The sequence below is a fragment of the Varroa destructor genome, unplaced genomic scaffold (assembly GCF_002443255.2).
Source record: "Varroa destructor unplaced genomic scaffold, Vdes_3.0 BEIS01000007.1, whole genome shotgun sequence".
Classification (NCBI taxonomy): Eukaryota; Metazoa; Arthropoda; class Arachnida; order Mesostigmata; family Varroidae; genus Varroa; species Varroa destructor.
Genome location: NW_019211460.1, coordinates 36,398,968 through 36,421,220, shown reverse-complemented (window position 1 = coordinate 36,421,220; position 22,253 = coordinate 36,398,968). Strand labels below are relative to the sequence as shown.

General features: G+C 41.5%; 1 long non-coding RNA gene across 3 annotated transcripts in view; it reads left to right on the top strand.

Moving 5' to 3' along the window:
- Positions 1 to 22,253, top strand: part of LOC147754655 (uncharacterized) — a 108,955-nt gene that overhangs the window by 42,724 nt on the left and 43,978 nt on the right. Inside the window, exon 3 of one of the 3 annotated variants that reach the window (XR_015316747.1) lies at positions 14,764 to 14,778. The exons of the other annotated variants lie outside the window; for them this stretch is intronic. This is a non-coding gene — a long non-coding RNA (uncharacterized LOC147754655). Of the gene's footprint in view, positions 1 to 14,763; positions 14,779 to 22,253 lie in introns of those variants that run through there. 3 annotated transcript variants of the gene reach the window in all.

Sequence of the window (22,253 nt, the reverse complement as noted above, 5' to 3'; positions counted from 1 at the left end):
GCGTAAATTCATAAGAGCTTTGCTATGAAAAGTTAACGTCAAGGGTTGTTGAATAGAAGTGACAGGTTTGGTAAATAAAAGCATACGTCACAAGTTTACTGTTCTAAACGGTTGCCCAAGGGGTGACCATGTACTAATCAAACGTTCCCTCTGGTTTCATCTCGTCCACTCCACATGTCCAAATGTCGGAAGTTTATTTTACTAATTATCACATCTTAAGTTGAAGTTTACAAATTTTATTCCCCCATAGCGAGCTCGTGGTTAGACTTGTGCAAGATGGCATTTTATAGATTCTGTGAGGTAGTCAGTTGGAGAAATTAGCTTTGCACTAAAATTAAATAGCTCTTCAAGTTACTTCAACAGGTGGTAGCAACGGCTATTTTTTGACCTTCACTAGGAAATAAGAAACTAAAATTTTACAGGCAGTTGATACACTGAGCTGTTAATCAAAGGGCTAGCCAAAAAAGTCTACTTCTGCATAATTGGCGGGAGAACATTATTTTCGGTCACAGATTTGTCCTAGCAATAACGTTGTTGGTACAAATCGAGCTTGCGTGACGCTGGTGGAAGCGTAAATCTTTAAGAGCGAACTTTTTGTATCTAGTATAGGAATTTTTGACAATGTAACATTTAATTAAGCTTAAACCAATTAAATTTCATTAGATTGTGCCTTTAAGCATGTTTTTTTTTATTGTAGAGATGCTTATGTCTAAATGAGATGAGTAGTGATCAACATATAGTGATGATGCAAGCTTACGGTATTATAGTTCCGAAAAAGAGTTCAATAGCTACCAATATCATGTTATTTTTTGCCGGCGTATCTTACGTTATAAGAGTATCACCCGTTTAGGGCACCGACGATGACTGATAGGACTTTAGGCAAATTTTGGTAAGCAGGGCTCAATTGAAATATCCAACGGATTCTAATTCAAGTACAGCTACCGTCCAGCTACCAAAGGACTTCGGTATACTCTTGAAAAAATAATTTTCTGATTAATTTTTCAGACTGAATTTCTACGACTACGTATGTAAGAACAGTTTTCCATAGTCAGATTAAGAGGCGAGCGTTATCCTAGCTTTGTTTAGTGGGTTTACGCCACCGCGGTTTGTACAAAGTTACAGTTGTCGTCGGCTGCTGGCGGCATCATTTGCTCCTGTAGCTTATGAATATCGCGATAGACCCAAAGCTTCATCAAACGGCAAGTCTAAATTCGAGTACGTATCCAGTCGAAATCAAGAGTCATAAATTGCCATAAAAACACATGGCTAACAAGGAGTAAACAGTGATATTATGTTACACAATCTTGTAAAAGACAGATAGAATGCAACATCCAGCATGCGCTAAGCGATTACGGTGTTCATTAACCTCTTAACGACGTCCACGCAAATGCCGGCACCGTCAGTCAATTACCGACGAAACTGTTTGTATCCTGCCCAAGTAATCCTGTCAAATGCAGGAACAGCAAAGAGAGCGTCCCTTGAACAACTGCAGCGCGAACAAAACAACTTGCCTTCCGTTATTTGCACAAAACGTTTTTGTAGACGTACCGGTCCTCTAGCCTGAACGTTACTACAAAGCAGAGCTTTTTGCCAACGTGTCCGCCGTACCGACTGTAAAAGAAAATGATAATTGTCAAGGTTAATGGCAAGGCTTGTCAAGCACGTCCTTTAGAAACAATGCACAGACATATATATGTACACATACATACTGGGAATGGTTGTATTATCTTAACTAAGAAATGTGCATTTACCTTTTGTGATACAAAAAGCGTTTTCATAGGTAAACTGTTACAGCCAAAAGTGTTCTATCGTGAAATTGAGAATTCGGACGCCTTTCATGAACGTTGCTGTATTAACAGAACATAGCCAACTGTTTGGCAAACGTTGTATTGTAGCGTAAGTTATATTTTAGCTGAGTTAGAACTTAATATTGGCAACTTTGAACGAGCTTCGGGGACACAGGTTATCGATGATGTCTGCTTCGTTCGACAAGGAATCCGTATGCGAACCGAGCGGTCAAACACGGCCCAACTAGTTTGAAATAAGTTGACTTTCCAAAAACCTCGCAGCGTTCCGTGTGAGCTGATACACGAATTTCACTGAACTGAAGACAATCATCGCAACAATTACCACAGTTCACCATGGGGGTGAAATTTTATGGCTCCTTGAACTGCCTCTAAGCAAGATCGTTTTGGGGCTTCATTGTATGACAAACGTCACCGTTGTACAGATAGTGGCGTTCTCCAGGTATTAGTAGTTGCCCACGTACTGTTAGAGTAACTTCACGTTCATTCACACGGGTGACTTGACTGTGCAATCATTAGACGGCAGGATCAACGAATAAGCTTTATCGGCTAGAGAACGTAACTCTCTTATGTTTTCGCCGCATCACAATATATTTGATTATATCATACAATTCAGCTGGTGGCTCTTGATCGTACGGGCCAGACGGGTTTGACTATCTTTTTTTATTTAAAAGCAAAATGCGCTAGAGACGCGTTATAGATCTGCAACGAACTGGATAGTACTCATCGCATAGCTTTACCGTTTGGCACAGCTATCCATTATTACTATTATTATCAAGTTATAGTTTACTCGCTTCAAGAGCTTTGCAAGGCAGTCAATTGCTACAGAAAACTCATTGATCTAATGCAAATAGTGTATTTGCTGAATAAGATCTGTTTTTTTCTGCTAATTCATTTTAATGCTCTATCGTATAGACACAGAAAAGCAATGATCACCGTAGATACGCGCTACGTTCACGTTCAGGGCCGCAAAAGTCGTATCTAGCTTACAGGAGTTACAAAGCACTAAATCGTTCAGTATTAACCCCAGTCAGCAGAAGGAATAGTTTCTATTTTTGGTATTGCCGGATACAGCCGTTCTTAGCACATCAATCGCCAAAGTTCAAGCAACTTAGGTGACACATACTCTCCTTTTTCTCTAGCTATTGTTCCAAAAGGATAAATCCACTTAAAACAAATTGCTTTTACCTTATTCTGGATCGATATTTATCCAATAGTGAGTTCAGCTAAAATGACATTAGGTAATCTTTTTTGTGTGTATAATACAATAATAACGTGGCGTTCGCTTAGCGTAGAAACGTATCCAGTGTTGGGTATCCAGCGATAAAAAATGCGACTTTTATCTGTGTCATACAACGGGTATTCGCGTAATCTACTTGTGGCAAAAGAGAGACAACGCGCATAGGGTCCTTGCAAACGTCATGCTTGCTGCTGTTGCTAACATCAGACTGTTGGGCCCTTGTCCTGGTCAATGGCTCGCTGCACGCATGGCCCGCCCACCTGGCAAGTTAGATGAGGACAAGAGCCTACTGAGGGCACTGTGAGAACCTTTTTCGCTGATGCTAGTATTGTGCTGTCATAGCTTGAACACATTGTCTGTTCTATGGGCGTTATTGAGTCATCCACCTCGTCCTTATGCACCTTTGTCCTTTTTATGTGCTTCCTTTAGATTCTTTGCGTTTCGATCGGTTCCGACCGAGTGCGACAGCTATCGTTTCTTCGATCTACCCCTTCTGATTCATCTTTATAGATGACTACAAGAAATTCTCCTCGGATAGGGTGAACCGAGGAGCAGGGACCACCGCAAGCCGCTTGAGACTGGAAGTAGCTCGTGTTCCTTGCTGCAATCAGGAGATCCAGTCTATAGCGTACTTCAAATGTTGACTATCATCTGTCCCAAAGATGTTATATGCGCTTAAATAATACTGATGAGGTTATACAGAACTGTAAACGAAATTGATGATTGGCTTTCTTCACTTTTTTTGCGACAAGCGAGTCGTTAAGATTGGTACATAAAGAAAGTTTCGGATCAGTTATGCCAAATCGATTTCGCTTCCGGATATATTTAATAATAGATAATATTCCTTCCGGATTCAAGTATTCCATTTAACGGCTGACACAGCTTTTTCTTTTTAATCACAGCTTTAATCCGATACCTGAACCGCTCATAGGTCATGTTCAAAAATGCCTTTTCTAAGAGTATAGGTGTATATATAAGAGTATAGAGAACTTCGGTATAACGAGTGCGGCTCGAGAGAAACTGTTCAAATGTCGCTTTGATACACTGGATTCAGGATAATCCGGTAAATTTGATGTAAGCTCAGTTAGCAGGCCTAAAGTTCCGACAACGACAATGACCCACAAGGACTAGTGAATAGAAGGGTGGCGAAAAGAGCAGATCACCCAAAAGAAAACTAATCGTTAAAGCTCATTTACATGATCCAGCTGGCTATAGACTTATTTCGAAAAAAAAAAGCCCGGTAATTGTTTCATCAATATTCTGAATGTTTAGAAACAACGCTTCGCGATACATTAATGAGTCTTGTAGGTCTTTCAATTTATAATGGATTTCCCGCTGTATCTCATGAGAATCTTATTTGAGCTTTCTCGAGGGAATGGAGACCGGAAGAATGGGGACTGGGTTGACCGTCGGTTTCGAGCAAACAAGGAAATCGAGCGGAGGATCTAGCGCGAAGATTTATATACTGCGTTTACAAATATAAGATATTAGCCGGTGCCTGATCTTCGCTCATAATCGAAACTTCCTATTTACACCATGACGGGCAATTTACTTCGAACATACTGTAGTATATCTCAGCATAATTTTCAAGAGCTGCATGACGAAATTTTAAGATAATGAATAGAATTGTTATCGAACGATGGAGAAAGCGCGGCATAAGTCCTATGTCCGACTATTTAGACATTCAAGTGCCTGCAGCTTTCATCCAATTTTTTGCAGATATTATTACCTCAGTCAACTTCGGCCTCGTTTTCCATATTCAACTAATACACAGAACTTTGTCACGATATTGGCCACACTTGGCAAACGCTATACCTGGTTTCTAACTAATACTTGTTGAATGACACAGCAATACATAAACAATATATTACTACCAATACACGATCGCAACCACTCTAATTATATGCTTGATTCATTCGGCAAAGTGTAACGTTGACAACACTGATGCACCCTATTTCGGCACCATTTTTAATTTACTAAAGACTCGCCCCTCAAGAATAGATCTCACTTCATCTTCGCTAATAGTAGGCGGAAATATCATAGAAATATAAATGTGGCCATATAGAAACATTTGGCATACTATGCCCTATTCGTTATACGAGACTCATGAAGCTTGTAAAACTAATTTAAGAGACCTACCATATGTCCTGGCAAGGTGGTAGCAGGAGACGGCGAGCATCATCATATCTATCGCAATTTGTTTCGCAAGTGAAGCATCCACCAATGTTGTCAGGCTTGTGGAAATCTGCTTTCCTGCCTATGAATGTATAATGAAATCTATTTACGACAAAGCGGGTGTGTTAGCCGACAGGTCCCATTCCACCTGCTGTTCGTCATTGAACCCGAAGCAAAGAAATCCTATTGGTATCCCTAAACTTTTTCCTGTCAGTACCTAAGGTTGATTTTGGAGGCTTCCTTTGCTAGGAGATCAAAGCGACGGCCTAAACCCTCGGACAGCAGTGCCGGGTCAGCTATTTTCTCCCGTAGGATCCTTCTGCATGACACGTACTGCATACGTTCCTATCGGAGCTGTTCCGACGCTAAACAAGCTGAGAGCGGTTGCGAAAAGCGACCGCTTTCGGTCGCCCATGCAACCAATACTAACTTCCTGCGTCCTCAGGCGGCGTGCGCAGTGAAGGGTAGCCCTCGGCAACACAACGGCGAGGCATAAGGTGCCAGTAGCCGCTATCCTGCCTCCCCTGCAAAACCTCATCGGCTTTGCCTGCGTCGGGTTCACGGTCTGTCCGAATCTTGCGATTACCATGTACAGCCGGGATGAAGTTCGGCTTAAGTACTCGGAATCCGTTCGACCTGTATATGATCAAGTCGTCTACATACAAGGTAGCTTGCACTAACTTATCCGGCGTTCTCCATTCAGTCAAAGAGACTTCTCAGCAAGATGCTAAAATAATAAGAACGGATTTAAGTTGTCCGTCTAAGCCAGGCCGTTAAGAACCTAGTTATACATCGAGCTCGTTTTTGCCCTATGCGTTTTTAGCCTTGGACCCATCCTTTGCTAGATCGAAAACACGTCAAACTTTCTCGCGTGAAACAATCCAACACTAAATACAAAAAAAAGTAACAACAGTAATAAGTAGGTAGGTCATCTTTACCACAAAAGGGGCGTGCATATCGTTGCAAACATCCCAAGATGGACCTCTTGGGATTCCAACTGCCGACTGGAAAGCGATCGTACCTTCAAGCGAAGGATAAACTTAACCAAATTAACATTCCTTTTCATAACTGTAGGAAATTAGTTGGAAGAAGTTATCTCTTTCTGATTAAATGGCCAGTCGTTTTACGTTCATCGGACAAAAATGATCCTTTAAAGCTAATTCAATTGTTTTATCTACAACATTGGAGTCGATGCTGCTGCATTCCTTCAACGTCTAATCAGGTTAAGGGCATATTATGACCGCAGACGCCTAGCAGGAGTAAAGGTTACTCGATCGATGACCTTTTTCTGATTCAAATCTAGACGGCTTCATTTGTATTTATTGTAAACGCGTAATCACGTTATGTCAAAGCGCAGACTGTGTTGAACACAAATGTTTGTTTGTTTGGTTGGTTGGTGGGCAAACACGTTATTGCTACAGCATTGCGGGGACGCTGTCATTGACATCAATAGCTCCACGCCAAAGAAGGCAGCCAAGTTAAAAATCGAGTTGGGGTAAACCCTTTTCGGTTTGCATGACCCTTTTCGTTAATGACTATCGATATGAATACAAAATGAAAGTTGTGTGGGATGCGTTTATAGTGTTTGAACAGGTCGTATACATTATTATTATTGGATTAAAGCTAGTCATTGCTAGCTGTTGACTTCTCACCATTCTGACATTACTGTTATGGTTAGCGAAAGAAAAACTTATCATCTTTGCTCAAACTTGAAACTCCAGTGGGCACTCGGTAAATCTGCCCCCAGGTCGGGCATGGAAGGTGAACTAGCTTTAAATTTGTGATGCATCTGACACCAATTTTACATTTAAAGCATTCGACAAACAGCTATATTATGACCACGATAGGGGGTTGGCCGCGGATGAGGCAGGCTCTTCTTCATAGTCCCAATATGTTTTGAGTCTACATTTTGCCTTTTAGAACTTTTGCGGAACATTAACAAGCCATGCGCATGTTATCAAAGGATGAGTTTGAACTTCAGGAAGAAAGTATGATCAAGATGAGCAACTCAATCGAAAATTGCTTTATAGAAGTAGATTCAAACTTCTGCCAGGTGAAACGATTTAATTGTATTAAAAATACTCTGGTAAAGAGAAATAGAAAGGTGTGCTTGAACTCGACTGGAAGACACTGTTTTAAAGTTGTGAGAATCTCGATAGATATTTCACGACAACTAAACGTGCGCGGAGTTGGAAATAATTTGGCAAGCAAACCAGGTGTCGTTTACGCAGATCTTGTCAACGTACTTGAGGTTCTCGAAGGCTAAAACAACAAATTTACTGAAGTTTTCACTAAATGCCCTTGCAATGACTAGCAGAATCACTGGCCGATTCCTTTGCAGCTCTACTGAGGAACGCCAGTGGCACTGGTTTGCCCAAGGACAAACGTAAGTGTTCGCAGTTTATATCTCAACGATCTGTCTCGGCTTTTGGTACGATGCGACTATTTATTTGAAAGATATCTTAGAAGAGCTAGGTTCTTTTCATCCAGCCAGTTCGTCGTGACGTCGTCGTGAGTCGCGGTTAACAAAATTTACGTTAACCTACCTATGTGATCGAGGGTGAACAGGTGTATCCTATAACTTTTTTGGATCTTGTCGCAGCTTTCGTTTCGCAGCATTCGATCTTACTTTAAATAATAGAATGTCTAGGATGAACACTGATCATGACAGCTCAGGCCATCGCGGATAGAGGTCGGCATTGGATTGGTGCTCTGGTTTTATCAACTTACCGTTTGCACAGTTTAATAATTCGCTGAAAGGTTAGGTACGAAACGGCCTCGTATGCGAGTGGCACAGGCTTACTTGCAAACTGAAGCGCACAAGTGCCACGTAATTATTGCAGCGCTGAGAAAGTTACAGGTATAGAAGGCTTCATCCTAGAATCTAAAACGCTACTGCTATCGGTCTTACATTATGCATTTAGCCAAAGTGGGAGGTGGCTATCAGAGAATATCCTGTAGGGCTCAGGTCATTTAGCGATGCTATTCAGAGCAGTGTTCCGCAGTAGTCGTAGATTTTCTGTGGATGACTTAATCATCTTTAACAAATTACTCCCTCTTGAGAATATATGAACGATGCGTGTTATCTTGCTCGCTTGTTTAACGTACGATCGCGTCGAAGTCTTCTTGATATCTTCGTCGCTACCGTCGGAGGACTACGTTTTGCGACAGCCGCGTCAGCTACTAACAACGAGTCTAGTAGTAGACATCCTCTTTCCGGCCGTTCAGCGTCGGTTTGGAGCTTCCTTTTCTACCTATGTAAATAATAGAAATCATGTATTATATATAATTCTGCCAATAGGCCTATTGTGTTGTAACATTATTTCCGTACGAGTCACGATATCTGAGTTTATATATTACGAAGTGTACAGCTTATTCCTCGTAGAAATAAGTGAGCACTGAAGGTCCTTTTGTACTGATCACTCTATGCTTAATATTCTAACAAGCTAAAATATATATATATATATATATACAGTTGGGATGACTTATGAATATTATGTACACTGCCTGCAGTGTAGTTTCATATAGAACCGTCTGAGTCTTTGAAGACCAACTCGTAAGATGACCTTTTCGTAAAGTGTATATATATATATATATGCTGACACATTCGGCCTCTCATTGAGTCCAGAATTAGAGTAAAACAATCCAGGGTCTATATTTTTTCGAAGATGGCATAATATAGATGATTTATGCGCCGTAGATTAGCATTTGAAAAATTAGTTTTATTTAGTTCCTTTTATCTAGAACAGAGCAAGGGTCGCATACGTTCCCAAAGTGTGTACCGTTACTACCAAAAATATTAACTTAAAACGTTGTACGCGGACGGATTGTTTAATCTTTCTTAGTTTTCAAAGTAAGGATGTGATGTGGTACTATTAATGTAGGTACCATGCTGTGTGCATGGTCTGCTTTTATCACCATTGTTGTTGTTACTGCATGTTTTTTTGCTATACGCGGAGACGACTAGTCTTTGGCTACTCATTACGTTCACATGCACTGACTTGTTGCGTGGTGGCGTTAGAAAGAGGCCCAGGAAGTGGCACATTGTGCCCTGACGTTTTGCTCCTATATTTGGCTCACGGCGAGGTTCACTCTGCCTGCGGTCGGTATCCGGCGCCTTTGGAGTACCGACACGGCCAACACCAAGAGAGCATTTAGGCAGTAACAACACCAACAGCGGCGGCGTCGGCGGCAGCAGCAAAAGCATCAACACACGGCCGTCAGAAGGTCCGATGAGCGGCAAGCGCTGGCAAGTGGCAGGCCCCGACACTGGGGTGTGCATCAGCAGCAGCCGACGAGAGCGCTTCTACAACAAGCACCGCTTGAGCAACATAACATTACCAGAAGTAGCATACATCGTCGGACAGGCGACTTGTCAGCCCGCCGGCCACAAGTCCTGTTCTTATATGCCGCTGCTTTCGACGCTATAATCTTCTTTAGATAAGAGCGCATATGCGAGAAGGTACCTAGTAGTAATAGTAGTAGTAGTAGTAGTCGTAGTAGTAGCAGCAGCAGCAGTAGTAGTAGTAGTAGTAGTAGTAGTGGTAGTAGTAGTAAGAGTAACAGAGAGAGTGAGCTGAGGGCCGGTGGCACAGAATTGGCGGCAAAATCAGTTGAATCGCTTTGTCTGTCGGTGTAGCGTGATCTTAAATTTCATTGTACACCGCCGGCGTTGGAACAGCCAGAAGCCGAACCGCTGCATTAGGCAACCGCAGTCGGAGAGAACCGACCAACCTAACTTCGCGGCAACATTGGCGAAGCCACTATTCTAGCCGCAGTAGATCATAGATCTTCAGCTACGCTGCCGATACCATCATCATCGTCCGTATTATTATTATTATTATCACCATCTTCATGTTCGCTTCGTTTTCACTCAGCTGGTGTCTACAACTTGACAACGGTGCAATGCACATGGGTGAGCACAGGCAAATAGACGGTACTCATACTAATGTCACGTGCACACAACTACATTCATACACGGAGCGCCCATCGTTCGGGTGCATGTGCTTGGGACAAGCCATACACTAACACGTACCTTTTTCCCATGTTTTACGTTATTATCACATGGCCACGTTGCATTTCCAACGGACCGGCAGGAGCGATGCGGAGGTAAAATAGTTTATGTAAAATGCATCCATGCCAAAATGGCCGGTTGCATCGGTAAGTCCACATTTAGTTTCATCTGGTGCATAGTGAAGCCTGTGTAAAGAAATGTATAGAAGTATAGTCTAGACAATACACAGGGGTAAGGCAAATCGTTACAACATTTCTGTTGAGGTCGCCTTGACGACTTGTTGGCTTTAATACGCTTGGTTTTCCCTCCACTCACCTGCGATATGATCATTATCATCATCATCAGTGAACAATTGGCAGGAAAGCGGCACGAGGCACCAGCATTAGACATGCTCACGCCTGTGATGTCAAATTCGTGCTTTGGGTGTCGACCTCTCATCACTTTACATCGAAATAATGCTATTGTCGATGTTATTCTATAGTTACAGCGGTCTTCTACGCCCGAATAGTAGGTACCATTTGGCTGAGTCTCCTTTGTCGGCATGGAGATGTGTCTCCATATCCTCTTTCACAGATGTTTATATCACGTTCACTCACTCCAAGATGAAAAGTGTATATATATATATATGTATATATATATATACCTGCTACGTTTTTCGGGCATATCTGGTTGCCTAATGATATATACGCGGCATTGTTTATTTAACACTTATCATGTTTAACGTATCAATGGCGGATAGTCTGGTATACAATGCGAAGCGGTACCCGTCATCGTGCAACGGGTAACATATTTGCCTACTAGATTTTGGGGACACGTCCTGGTCTAGGTTCAAATCCGGACGTAGAGACGTTTTACGTCAGCTGGAAAGCAGCAGTCTACTGAAAGCACTAAATGTAAAACTCGGAACATTTCTTTTAGATAGCTTTTCGCTGACTTACTGTCCAATGACGGTCTTTAGCAGTTTTTTTTTTATTGAACAACGCTTTGCATATACCACGATCCGTTCCTAAAACAAAGATGTGAGCCTATTGTCCGGTGCTCGTTGCAGGCGGGTGGTCGTACGGCAGGACGATCACTAATTAATTGGTTTCATTTACCACGCGTTTGTCTACCAGCAACAGAATTAAATCAGACCAGCCGACGGATCAGAGAAATACGCATTTAATACGTTGTGAACTGCATTATAGAGATAAGATAGATGTGCGAGGCAAAAGGTGCCGTTATTTCCCTATAACGTCCAACAACCATCTCTTGTTCTCAAAATTCTCCAGTAACACGCGAGCACCAGAGGCAGTAGAGTTCAATAACGTCACACGGTCATTGAGGTACAATGTTTCAACGATGGCAAAGACTGTAATGAAAATCGATGACGCCACGCTTACGCCGTACCTGTTGTGCAACGCTTTATTATTACGATTAGTCATCACCAGAACCCAAAAATCTATTGCACGGCCCAGGTTACCGTTGCGCGCCATTCAAATGGACACGAAAAAAGTTTATCAAAAGAAATAACTTTTGTTCTATGAACGATTGCTGGGTAGAAAAACGTTGTTACTTGCTTTTTCTAAGCCTCTTTATTTCTTGATAGTCTACCGACTCAGAGGAAAAACATTGACCGGTTCGTCGTTAATAGGCCATCTACGTTGCTGATGTTCTTTCTTGCCATGGTGGAAAAGTTCCCTAAGTAGTTAGTACATAGCAGTGCTTGCTCGTTATTACCGTGCTACGGTCTGTTCACCTGATTTGAGCGCTAATAACAAGGTGCCAATGAGCACTTACTCTGATAATACTGTTTTTCTTTGATGTTGTAACAACTTTATATAGTACGAGGCAACGGCTTTCGATGTTCGCTCGCCAATGACCTATTAAAGTTGCCGTTAGGTGCGCAAGGGTTGCCGTAAGGGCTAAATGGACAATTCGACAGTGACAGAAGCTACGGGTACCCAATACATTTACTTGTCTTCCAAAAAAAAATGGGCGAGCGCTCATAATTGAGGCGACCGATTTTCACCAGCTCTGGTTTGAAAAAAGAAAACTTGCTTTTCTCAATGTTATAGTTTGCCGTTTTTGTTCATAGACTGGCACATCTACGGTAGTAATTGGCTTAAAGACTCCATTAATGCTGCACCCGTTGTCGAATGATTGTCACGATATTCTAACCTTTCTGCTCGTCGTGATTATAAAATTTTATTTAAAGCTTTTCTGCTTCCTTCTGTTCTCTGACAATAATTTATGTAATACTGAACAGAACCTGCTGAAATTCTAACGTAACATAGCTGGAAACAACAAATAACCCAATCTGATTACATCATACTAGCAAGTATATCTAATCGAAACTAAAAAAGGGCTTTAACATAAAAATTGTACCTCTTACAGAGGTATGCTTCAATTTTCCTAAGGTAAACAGAGGAGTTCTATAATGAATAAATACAATAATAAGATCGTTCTTTTTTGGGGGCGCCCCAGGCCTGTTTGTAAAAAAACTTGAGTGGAAATGTTTTTTTAACCAATACTGATAAAACATGACAGGTGAGCGGCAACAAACTCAAGAAACGCGTACATACCGTGATGTACGTTACCTGCCCTAATGTCAGGTAGTACAAACGTAGCGTACTCGCTCTGACGAAAGAATAGCCGAAATAGTAAATAAACAGGCACTGCGACGCGTACCATATGGATACTATCACTAAAATATGATTTAGCCAAGAAAGGACAACTGGAACTTAATACTAATACAGTAAAGATAATTTGTACTATAAATAGTTTGCATAGCCTCCCTTGTAGAGGGGGGTACATGATGACGGGCACGCCCAAAAGCAATATATTTTCTCCTAGGACGCGCCTAAGTCCGTTACGTAGGGTATCGACCGAGTTGTTCAAACGTTGAATCTGAACCGTGTGAAATGTATCGCACTCTAGGGGACAAAGTACGTTAGATCTAACACACTTATTTCATAACTTACTTGTAATTTTCTATTAAGGTTTGAAACGATTACTTGTTTACACTTGCATGGAAACATATCTTTACTTTCCACAGTTCCATTGGCTTATGGTTACGGTTTGAACGGGCCTTTAAAGAACAAATGGGGCATTCAGTTATATTAGAAGCTAAAGCTCAATAAAGACAATTTTTCACTCTCTTTCTTCTATGTCAGAAATTGGCATTGAAAAACAAGGCAGTCAATTATATTCTGTCTAGAAGAGTGCTGTTTTCAACGTTCGATGAAGCAGATGCTGAAACTTTTCATTCAACACTTTTGCAATGAACACTTTATCGTATGGTCCAGTGAAACACCCACGAACGAATCTGGGTTTTAACAGCCTCTAGTAGCAAACAAAGAATCAGAGTATCACAGTTGGGACCCAGCATATAATTTTTAAGTTCTTTTTAGGACCAAATTAGGTGGCAAATCTCCAGGGTCCAAAGAGTAGGTCGAGTTCGCAACGCAAGATGGTTGGTTTCAGAAGGCTTCTGAAGAGATGTCGAGGCCAACGATTCTTCTGGAATATTTTTGGGGACCGACGTATGAAGAAGCTTGAAACAAGCTCGCCTTCGAATGCTGTAGCTCCTTGTCTACAAAGGCTTAGGAACCTTCTGTAGGAATTTTATGAGGCCTGGCGCAAGAAGCCAGGCCCTCCGAAGGAACCATTACATTCGTGACCAATATTTGTTCAAAAACTCGTATCTATTGACCGCGAGGCGTACAAATGTAGGCCTAAAGAGAGCATGACGAAGGCGACAATATAAAATTTCGTACAAGGCATCGGTGTACTGTATGGTAATTCTTTATTGGTTTTCGGGAGCACTAGTCAAATTGCCCATCATTGATACGATTGTCAAATATTTCGGTTATCGATTCGGTGTCTGGATCTCTACGTTCTCTTGACCAAGCCTCAGTAACTGTTTCCTACTAGGCCCGATATTGGAACTGGTATCGTATTAAATGAAAAGAAATCGCATACACTGAAGCACGCTCCAGCTAAATGTAGTGCGTTTGAGCCTATGTGTGCGAAAACGTGAAAACGTAAACGTTTCCTGTTTTACGCGAACTTCTTGAGCAACGTCACCTTGTATGCCAAATAGATTTTTCATTGTATTCGTACCATTCTTATGCGTGATCTTATTCTCTATAGTGTGCTTTCGATTTGTTCATTTCAACATTACTCTCAACTACAACGTAATTATAATTTCATTTAAAGCACAATTTGCTGCGCATAAATGGGTGTGTAGAAATTTCGGTTGGAAGCGATCGTTTGCTACAACACTGATTGTCGTATCGTTGCGTTCAGAACAATCCATGTTTCATGCTTGTTTTCACTATGCAGTGGTAGGAAATAGATAACAACACAGCAGTGTTTATCACATGTAGCAACTTAAAGGACATGCCAGAGTTAATGAGGGCGTAACTTACTAAATATATATTTCCAAAATTGTTTCTGATTATTGCTATTGCCCTCGCGATAGATAACGCAGCGGATCTGTACAATTTCTTTACGATAATATTATTATTATTATTATGCCCTTTCAGGCCTACGTGTTAGGTGAACCCAGTTGCTACGTCCAACAATAGCCGACACTTCGGAAAAAATCAAGGCTGACCAGTAACAGAATCTCCTAGCTCCGTAAATAAATTGATAACTCACCTAAAATGTCTCCCTTTTTCTTTTTCAGTTACAAGTTCCATATGAATTTGCTCAGTAGCCTTTGCAGTCTATTCCGGCTAGAAAACCATGAATCTATGAATGATATTACTTATTCTCGGCATGAGAAGGTCGACCTTCTTGACTGCAGCCACATATTACTATAGCTCTTTGGCACGCAAACACAAATATTGCTATTAAAAAAAAAACACATTATTAACAGAAAAACATCTCTAAAACCAACTGAACTCGAGCTGTGGCCTGTTCTACTTAGATATTCGGTAAGGGTTACTCATATCCAGATAATGAAATGGTTGGAATTAGCGAGCCCATGTAAAAGACAAAGACTGTGCAACTCGTTCTACAGAGACGCTTATATTTCTTCTTAGCTGATATATTCTGCACAATGCTGGTCTTTATTTCGTTATCCTATCCACATAAGGATAGATTTAATATTGCCATGAACGTTGTACATGAACGGTAAGTTAACAGTCTCTTTTATGCTAAATACACTGTATATCTTAGACTGAGAGTCAGCTTTAATATCTGAAATCGTTCTTATGTTCACAATGGAAGTGGGCATGATAGGACGGGCCTGCCACTCTCTTTTAGGAAAGCCATGGGTTACTAATCTGGTTGCTGTCTTGCAGTGGCTTTGTCATCGGCGCACTACAGTGTCTCAACATCGCCCGAAATGTGTGTATCTGACCTTCCTTTTAGCGTAATCCATTATTTAGCTGGAAACTCGTGCTTGCCGTTTCCTATTTCTAGCGAACTATGATATTTTTTGAGGTCACAGAAATTCTATAGACTTTATGCGATGATACTGACTAGCATTGGGTGGTCGTATGATGCCTCTTCACACGCGTGTGAAATATGGAACGCGTCAAGCTAGACACGTATGGTGAAGAAATCTCCCAACACGATTTTATCGTCATTTTTACAAATTCTGAATTCAGCAGGCCTGCGCGTCTCAGACTATTCAGCTATCAGCATTAAATGCGGATCAAGTTTTGAGAGAGGTAGCTGGCTAAGGCCAATTGTGATAGTGAGAAGTCTCTAGTGTCAACAGCTTTGGCAACGTTTGCAGCCACTTTACAGATCGTCATGTATTCCATCGTGGTTATTAATGGAGAAATTTTCGATCAGCTAAGCGATGCGCGGCGCAGCTTTTCCTTCTTGTCGAGAAGCAGACGTGCGTGTTGATTGTCGATGTCACACCAGCTGCAATGAAAAGGTGAAACTTCCAATTGTTTTCAATACTTCTTTCGTTTAAAGTCCATTCGCTCTCGTTGTTGTACAGCTTGTATTCAGGCCGTTCGTCTCCTATTTGATCCTCTTTTTCATCTGCTAAAGCTTCAGTAGATGAAATTTAGCCAACAATCCAACGGTTACTTTGTAGTGGCCTCCTGGAGCTAAGAGAACAAAATCACGGGCTTAACGATCACGGTGGTCTCCCGATGAAGCTCATCAACGTCCCAGCCGGTACGTAATTGACATTCGCTAGCACTTCAAGCCTGCTTGGATACCTTGTTGGCTTCGACTAAAGTTGTCGAATCCATCATGGTCGGTTCGACTGTGGCCGCTAGGTGGACTGTACAAATTGCTGCTATAAATTAGACAGAGGCAAAGTTAATCGTCCTGAGTAGATGGAAAAGGGATGAGGGCTCAGACGTCTTTCCTCGCGTTGGCGGCCCGCCATTCTTGCGGTGGTCTGAGCATTAGTGGTACAGATCTCAGCACGAAGGAAACGATTTACTCTGAGAGATGGCAACACGTGAGCGACAGTCAAGCCAACATAGCGAAAACAGCAGACTTCAATTCGACGTTACACGATTGTTAAGTAACGGACGTATTTTCCCGAAGTTCTCCTTTTCCCCTGTTGTAACAACAATTAGATTAGAACATCTGTATTACCATTGTCGATGGCCACAAACAAACTATATCTATGGTTTTCGCCCGTTTCGTACATGACGGCTAACTAGATTTTTCGTTCTGGAACGCCACCCCGCTCCGTGTTGACGCAGTGAGTGACGGACAGCAACCGGCGAAGCGATATGCGTCATTTAAAGCAGGAAATAAACATTGACAGCAAATATCGCATTAAAAAATCATTACTTCGCCTTACTACCTGGCCTTTTGTATTGAATTCTCGTTAGCATCTTCAACAAACCCTCAACGCGCGTCGCTTGCTTGTAACTATTTCTATTCCCGAACGGCCTAATGACCTTACACTTTTATCCATCGATTTCTCTTAGGCGGTCGATAATTTTAATATGCTGCTCTTCTATTCAAACGATTTACGTTTTTTTTCGCTGAAGATAGTTTGAAAGAAAGATGAAAGAAAGCTTCGAGTCGTTCATACGAGCGTATTGCTGTTGACCACCATGATCGAATGCCCGCAAACTTTCGAGGTATACAAAGTCGCATAAACGGCACCTCTGCAAAAATGATATTTTAATCGAATAGTAATAATAATCATAATGAAGGCTACAACTCGCAAAAGCAGTGTCCACTTGATTTGTTAGATCCGTTAGTTCCATTGTTGCCAGTACAGATCTAAATGGTCAACGTATTCTTCTTTGCTCTCTCTGCCGAAGTCAAAAGCCTCCAACGTAAAAGCCGTAAGTGAGCCGTAACGGGGTCACATCGAGTTAGATCTGCGGGCAACGCAATAGTTTCATCTCACTCTACTGCAAGCCAGCAACTTCTTTCAATTATACGAATTACATTAAGGATCATTAAATGCGCAACGAACAACAACCGCTGTGTCCAGGAATATTTCTCTCTAATGAAGTCTTCTCTCTAGAAGGAACTTCTCTAAGTTCAATATCTGAAAGTGGTCAATTTTTCAACCCGTTATTGACCCAGTTTAATATTTGAAACTATCCAGAATATCAGATGAAGTCGTGAGAACGCCAGAAATCGTTCTTATATTAATTATGAAACAGTGACGACTCTGCAAGTATTATACTTTTTCGGCCTTTGTCCTTATCCTATGTACACGGCCTTTGTCCTATGTACACAGAAGGATATTATATCCGTTAAGGACGAGTATCAGTATTTGGAAAAAAAGTATTTCTTTATAGGTTGTCATGCTAAAAGTTGTTACAAAACCTGTATCCGAAAGCTGGAGCCATCATAGTCGGTAAATATGAGTGTTCGCGTGGTGCAGTGGGAATCATTACGAACGTATTAGCGTTAGGACGTACGGTATTCACTCTGTTTGATATCTCAACCAAACGTTATCTTCGGAATCTTTATAAGGCACTACTATCCGTTGATCACGCGCACAGCTTTTCTTTAACAGCATTCTACTTCAAGATTTGTTCTTGTAGGATTTTGACAATCACATGTTTCTGGTCGGCCGGGTGTCTCCTTCTCAATGTTTGTGTATAATACAATTATTGTTATGTTATTTGTACTCCAAGAGCTCTGTTGAAAAAAATTGACACTGGGCGCAAAAAAAGGCGCCTCCTTTGAGCATTCGTAATTAGTTATATTAACTCATAATTAGTTATGGTGATGGCGACCTTTTTGAAGGGTCCACCCGCCGGGCCAGGGGCCACGGGCTGCAACGGTATCGTCATCATCTGTAATTCCCTCTGTCCGTATCGCCAAACGCATTTCTTCGTAGTAAACGGTATTGTCATTTGTCCTGCCTTTGCGAATGGCACGTCTTCACTACTTCACGTATGTCAATTTAGGGAAGTTCAAAGTGCAGCCAACGAACGCAAACGATTTTTTAAAAAAAAACATTTGTTTCAATACGGCTTATCTGTAGTTTTAATTAAATGCATAGGTTATAGAGCCTCATACTTTCACACTTCCCCTCGTTCCAATAAAAACACCAATAAGACACTTTAAAAAAGTAGTCAGAAGAATTTTGGACATCTGGTTATTTCAGATGCTGAAGTCTGTCCTAAGAATTAGAAGGTCTCCTTCACTTCAAGCTATATTGATTGTGTCTAACATGCGTCTAACATATCAGCATCAGCTTCTTTCAAACTATTGTCACAGCCGTCCCAGCTCTTTATTTCTTTGCTTCTATTCTAAATCAGCGTGCAACATAATTTCACCATAATTAGATAAACATAACAATAGAAAATACAGTCGGTCCTGTCTTGTGAATACGTGTATATGTATAAGGCAACGCTATTATCAATTATTTTAAAATTGTTTGGTAATGGCTTCACGTATCTTTGTATGTACGATAGAGTAAATGTTTTCCATGCCTCATCGGAAGCGTCGAAATGGCCTACGCAAGTAGTTGCGCTTTCTAGCAGAACAGGACGAATGTAAAAATCATTACCAAGTCACTATTTTCGCGTTCCGGACGGCGAGATGAGTCCGCTTGAAACTTTTAATTTTATAATAAAAACAAATTTATCCATAGGAGTGTCCTGTCAGTTGGTTTTTTTTTTCTATTGAAACTGACTCGGTGGGTGTTGAGCAAAGAAGTGATACTCCAATTTTTCTCTGTGGCATGTTCGATGTACCATGATATGTTCGATTGTTTTTATGTAAATCGGTATTTAGCAGTTTAACACAGGCTACAGTTAAACGATCTTAAGCACAATTTATACAATTATTGTACAGTATGTTATTGGTCAGGTGGAACACTGGGCACGCCCAGAGTGCGCGAGGCTGTTTGAAATTACACATCTGGAACGTTAGCATCTCTAGATGATCTTGAAAATATTATCATTGAAGGGAATTGGGCTTCAAGGCTTAAACCGACTCGCTGGCACTGGCAGGTGGTACCTAAACAATGCTTAGGTCGTTCGTTTCGCCCCGTTCGACACCTCCTTATACTTGTTGCGCCAGGCTTGCTGTGTACGAATCAGCTACAAGTGTTGGCCCTTTTTAGGGAAATCTTGCTAGGAAATCGTCAAGTAGCCCCACCGAAGAAGCCATTGTTCCTTGAGACTAGGGCATAAGTGTGCGGCGTAGGATACCTGGCTAAACAGGTGTGACGATTAACTAAAGACCGCTTAGAACTGTATTTGTCTTACCTATATTTTTAAGCTATCAAACACGATTCACCAGGTTATCTTCGGTGAACACTTAAATTACGTTTAAGGATATCATGTGGATTTCATTAACATTGATCGATAAATATTAACATCACTATTATCCAACGATCATTGAAACTGAATTGATGTATACCTTCGTGAAGATAACATCGTCTCAAATACAGGCTGGGGCATGGCAGGCCTGAACCTGTTGGTTGACAACAGGTTCAGGCATAGTCTATGTGTTAGATGTAAGCAAATATGCCAGATTTTTCGCCACAATCGTCCGCCGTACTATAATTTCAAAGATAACTAGCCGAGGAGCGCCGGAGATTAGCAAAGAGAGTGATCTTAAGTTTTGTGATGCACGAGTTCTTTACAAATTATTTTCACGGCTAACGTGGCAGGAGTGGCGTTATGCGCGAAGGACTCAAGCTAAGAACAGGGCTGTCTGTTAGAGTCTTCGTTTGATTCTGCAGCCTATAGCAAACGATGCATGAGTCTGAATTATACTTTGTGTCATTGTATTGTTTCACTATTATCTGTAAGTTGACATCATTAAAAAAATCGTCATGCTCAATCTAATACAATTGCGATATGTTCGTACGCATGTCAAACGTATAAAAAATATCTCATTGCTGGTTTCATGCGTTTCGAAGCTCTGGTTTAATTTTTCGGTAGAGAAATGGGGTCAATACGGATTTTATATGGGATTCTGAGTTCGAGCACCTCGCCCCTGGAAAAATTAATATGGGAGTAGATTTTTACTTCAAATTACGCCAGACAACGCTATCGTATCATTATAGTATTGCCGTTTAAGTGCATAGGCTTCCAGATGTTTCTTCGGACACAAAGGCTCTATGGTGCAAAGTTGAAATGGAAATTTTTACAGATATACGTACGTATATGGCAAAGCATCTGTCTTTTCCACGTTCAAATATTAGCTCGTCGTTTAGAAAAAGAGAGGCGCTTCACGTCGTATCTTCGTTGCCACCTATGAAGATCAACGTCATTAATTCAATGTTTGCGACTGTCAATGCCATGATCTTATGTCATTCTTAGATAGGTGTATTTTTTTATATGTATGCTGGTGGTGCGAGGATAGGCAGACCGTGGCAGGGGAGACATAATAAGCAGCAAAGTCGTGGCGGCCAGTGTAGAGGCGCCTGGTGCTGCATGGACTGAGCAGCTTGCTTATGAGGTGAAGCAAGTCAGTTTGGATTTCTTTCATCGCAGCGTAGGCCCTGTTGAACGAGGCAGCGGCCCGTCGATGGTAGCGGCGACAATCAGGGAACGAGCAATGAAATGGGACGATACAGAGCCACAGGGAAGAGGCGGTCGCTGAGAAGCTAATATTTGCTTAGTGAGCTTCGTTCTGTGCTGGCCAGAGGGCGCTGGATGACTCTTTGTTTGCTCAACGCCCTCCTACTGACGAAGACAAGCCAGCCAACGGCGAATCACCAACGATGGGATTGGATGAATCAAATAACGGTCGTCCGTTGTCATCTGTCTCTTGTCCGGATTAGGAGAATGAGCGAGTAGACCACCGCATGGCCAGCGCCACACAAGAGACCACCCGGGCTAAATTCTGCGTACGGAAAGCTACAGAGTAACAGGAAAATCGCCAAGCTCGGACGGAGGCTCTTCAATAGATATCAACAGTATACATAGAAATATGTAGAACCATGTCATTATCCACATTAGCTATTCGCTTTTCGCAGATATTCCTTCGAATTGCCGTGTCTTTTGGAAAAAAAAAAAGTATAGGAAGCATTTCAAACAATCCCGCATCTATCCTAAGCACACAAGGCACCCTTTACAATGCTAGACACTGGTAACGTGGTTCCCTATTGAACTTGGAGACAAGTGGCGAACTGGGTTTCGAAGCTGGTCGTTCGTACCTGGAACGAGCCGTCTCAGGTAGTACGCAGCGGCTCAGGCATCGGACGTCCAACTCGAAGCATTTAGATAGTCTACGACACATCTTCCTTGTGCACGTAGTAAAAAGGGGACATGCTTACGTAATGCTTGGGACAACTTCGTGCCTCCTTAATCTCCACTCTGCTTAACAGTTTGGCGTAGTAATACACAAATAGCATGTGATAATCAAAAGCTGTAAGCATAAAATTACAGGCGTGGTGAGATTGGATAAAAAAGGAGAGCTCTCGCTTTTCATGTAAAACACATAGGAAAAAGGAGTAATAATGGTTTATATAAAATCTAATGGCTGAATTCTGGGCATTATTTGTTTCGAAGACTATTTGCAACCATAGAAGATTCTCGGAAGTTGAGCTATTGGCGTAGTGTAGGCGACCTAAAATATAGGTTGAAATGAATAAACATCAAAATATAGTTCGTGCGTT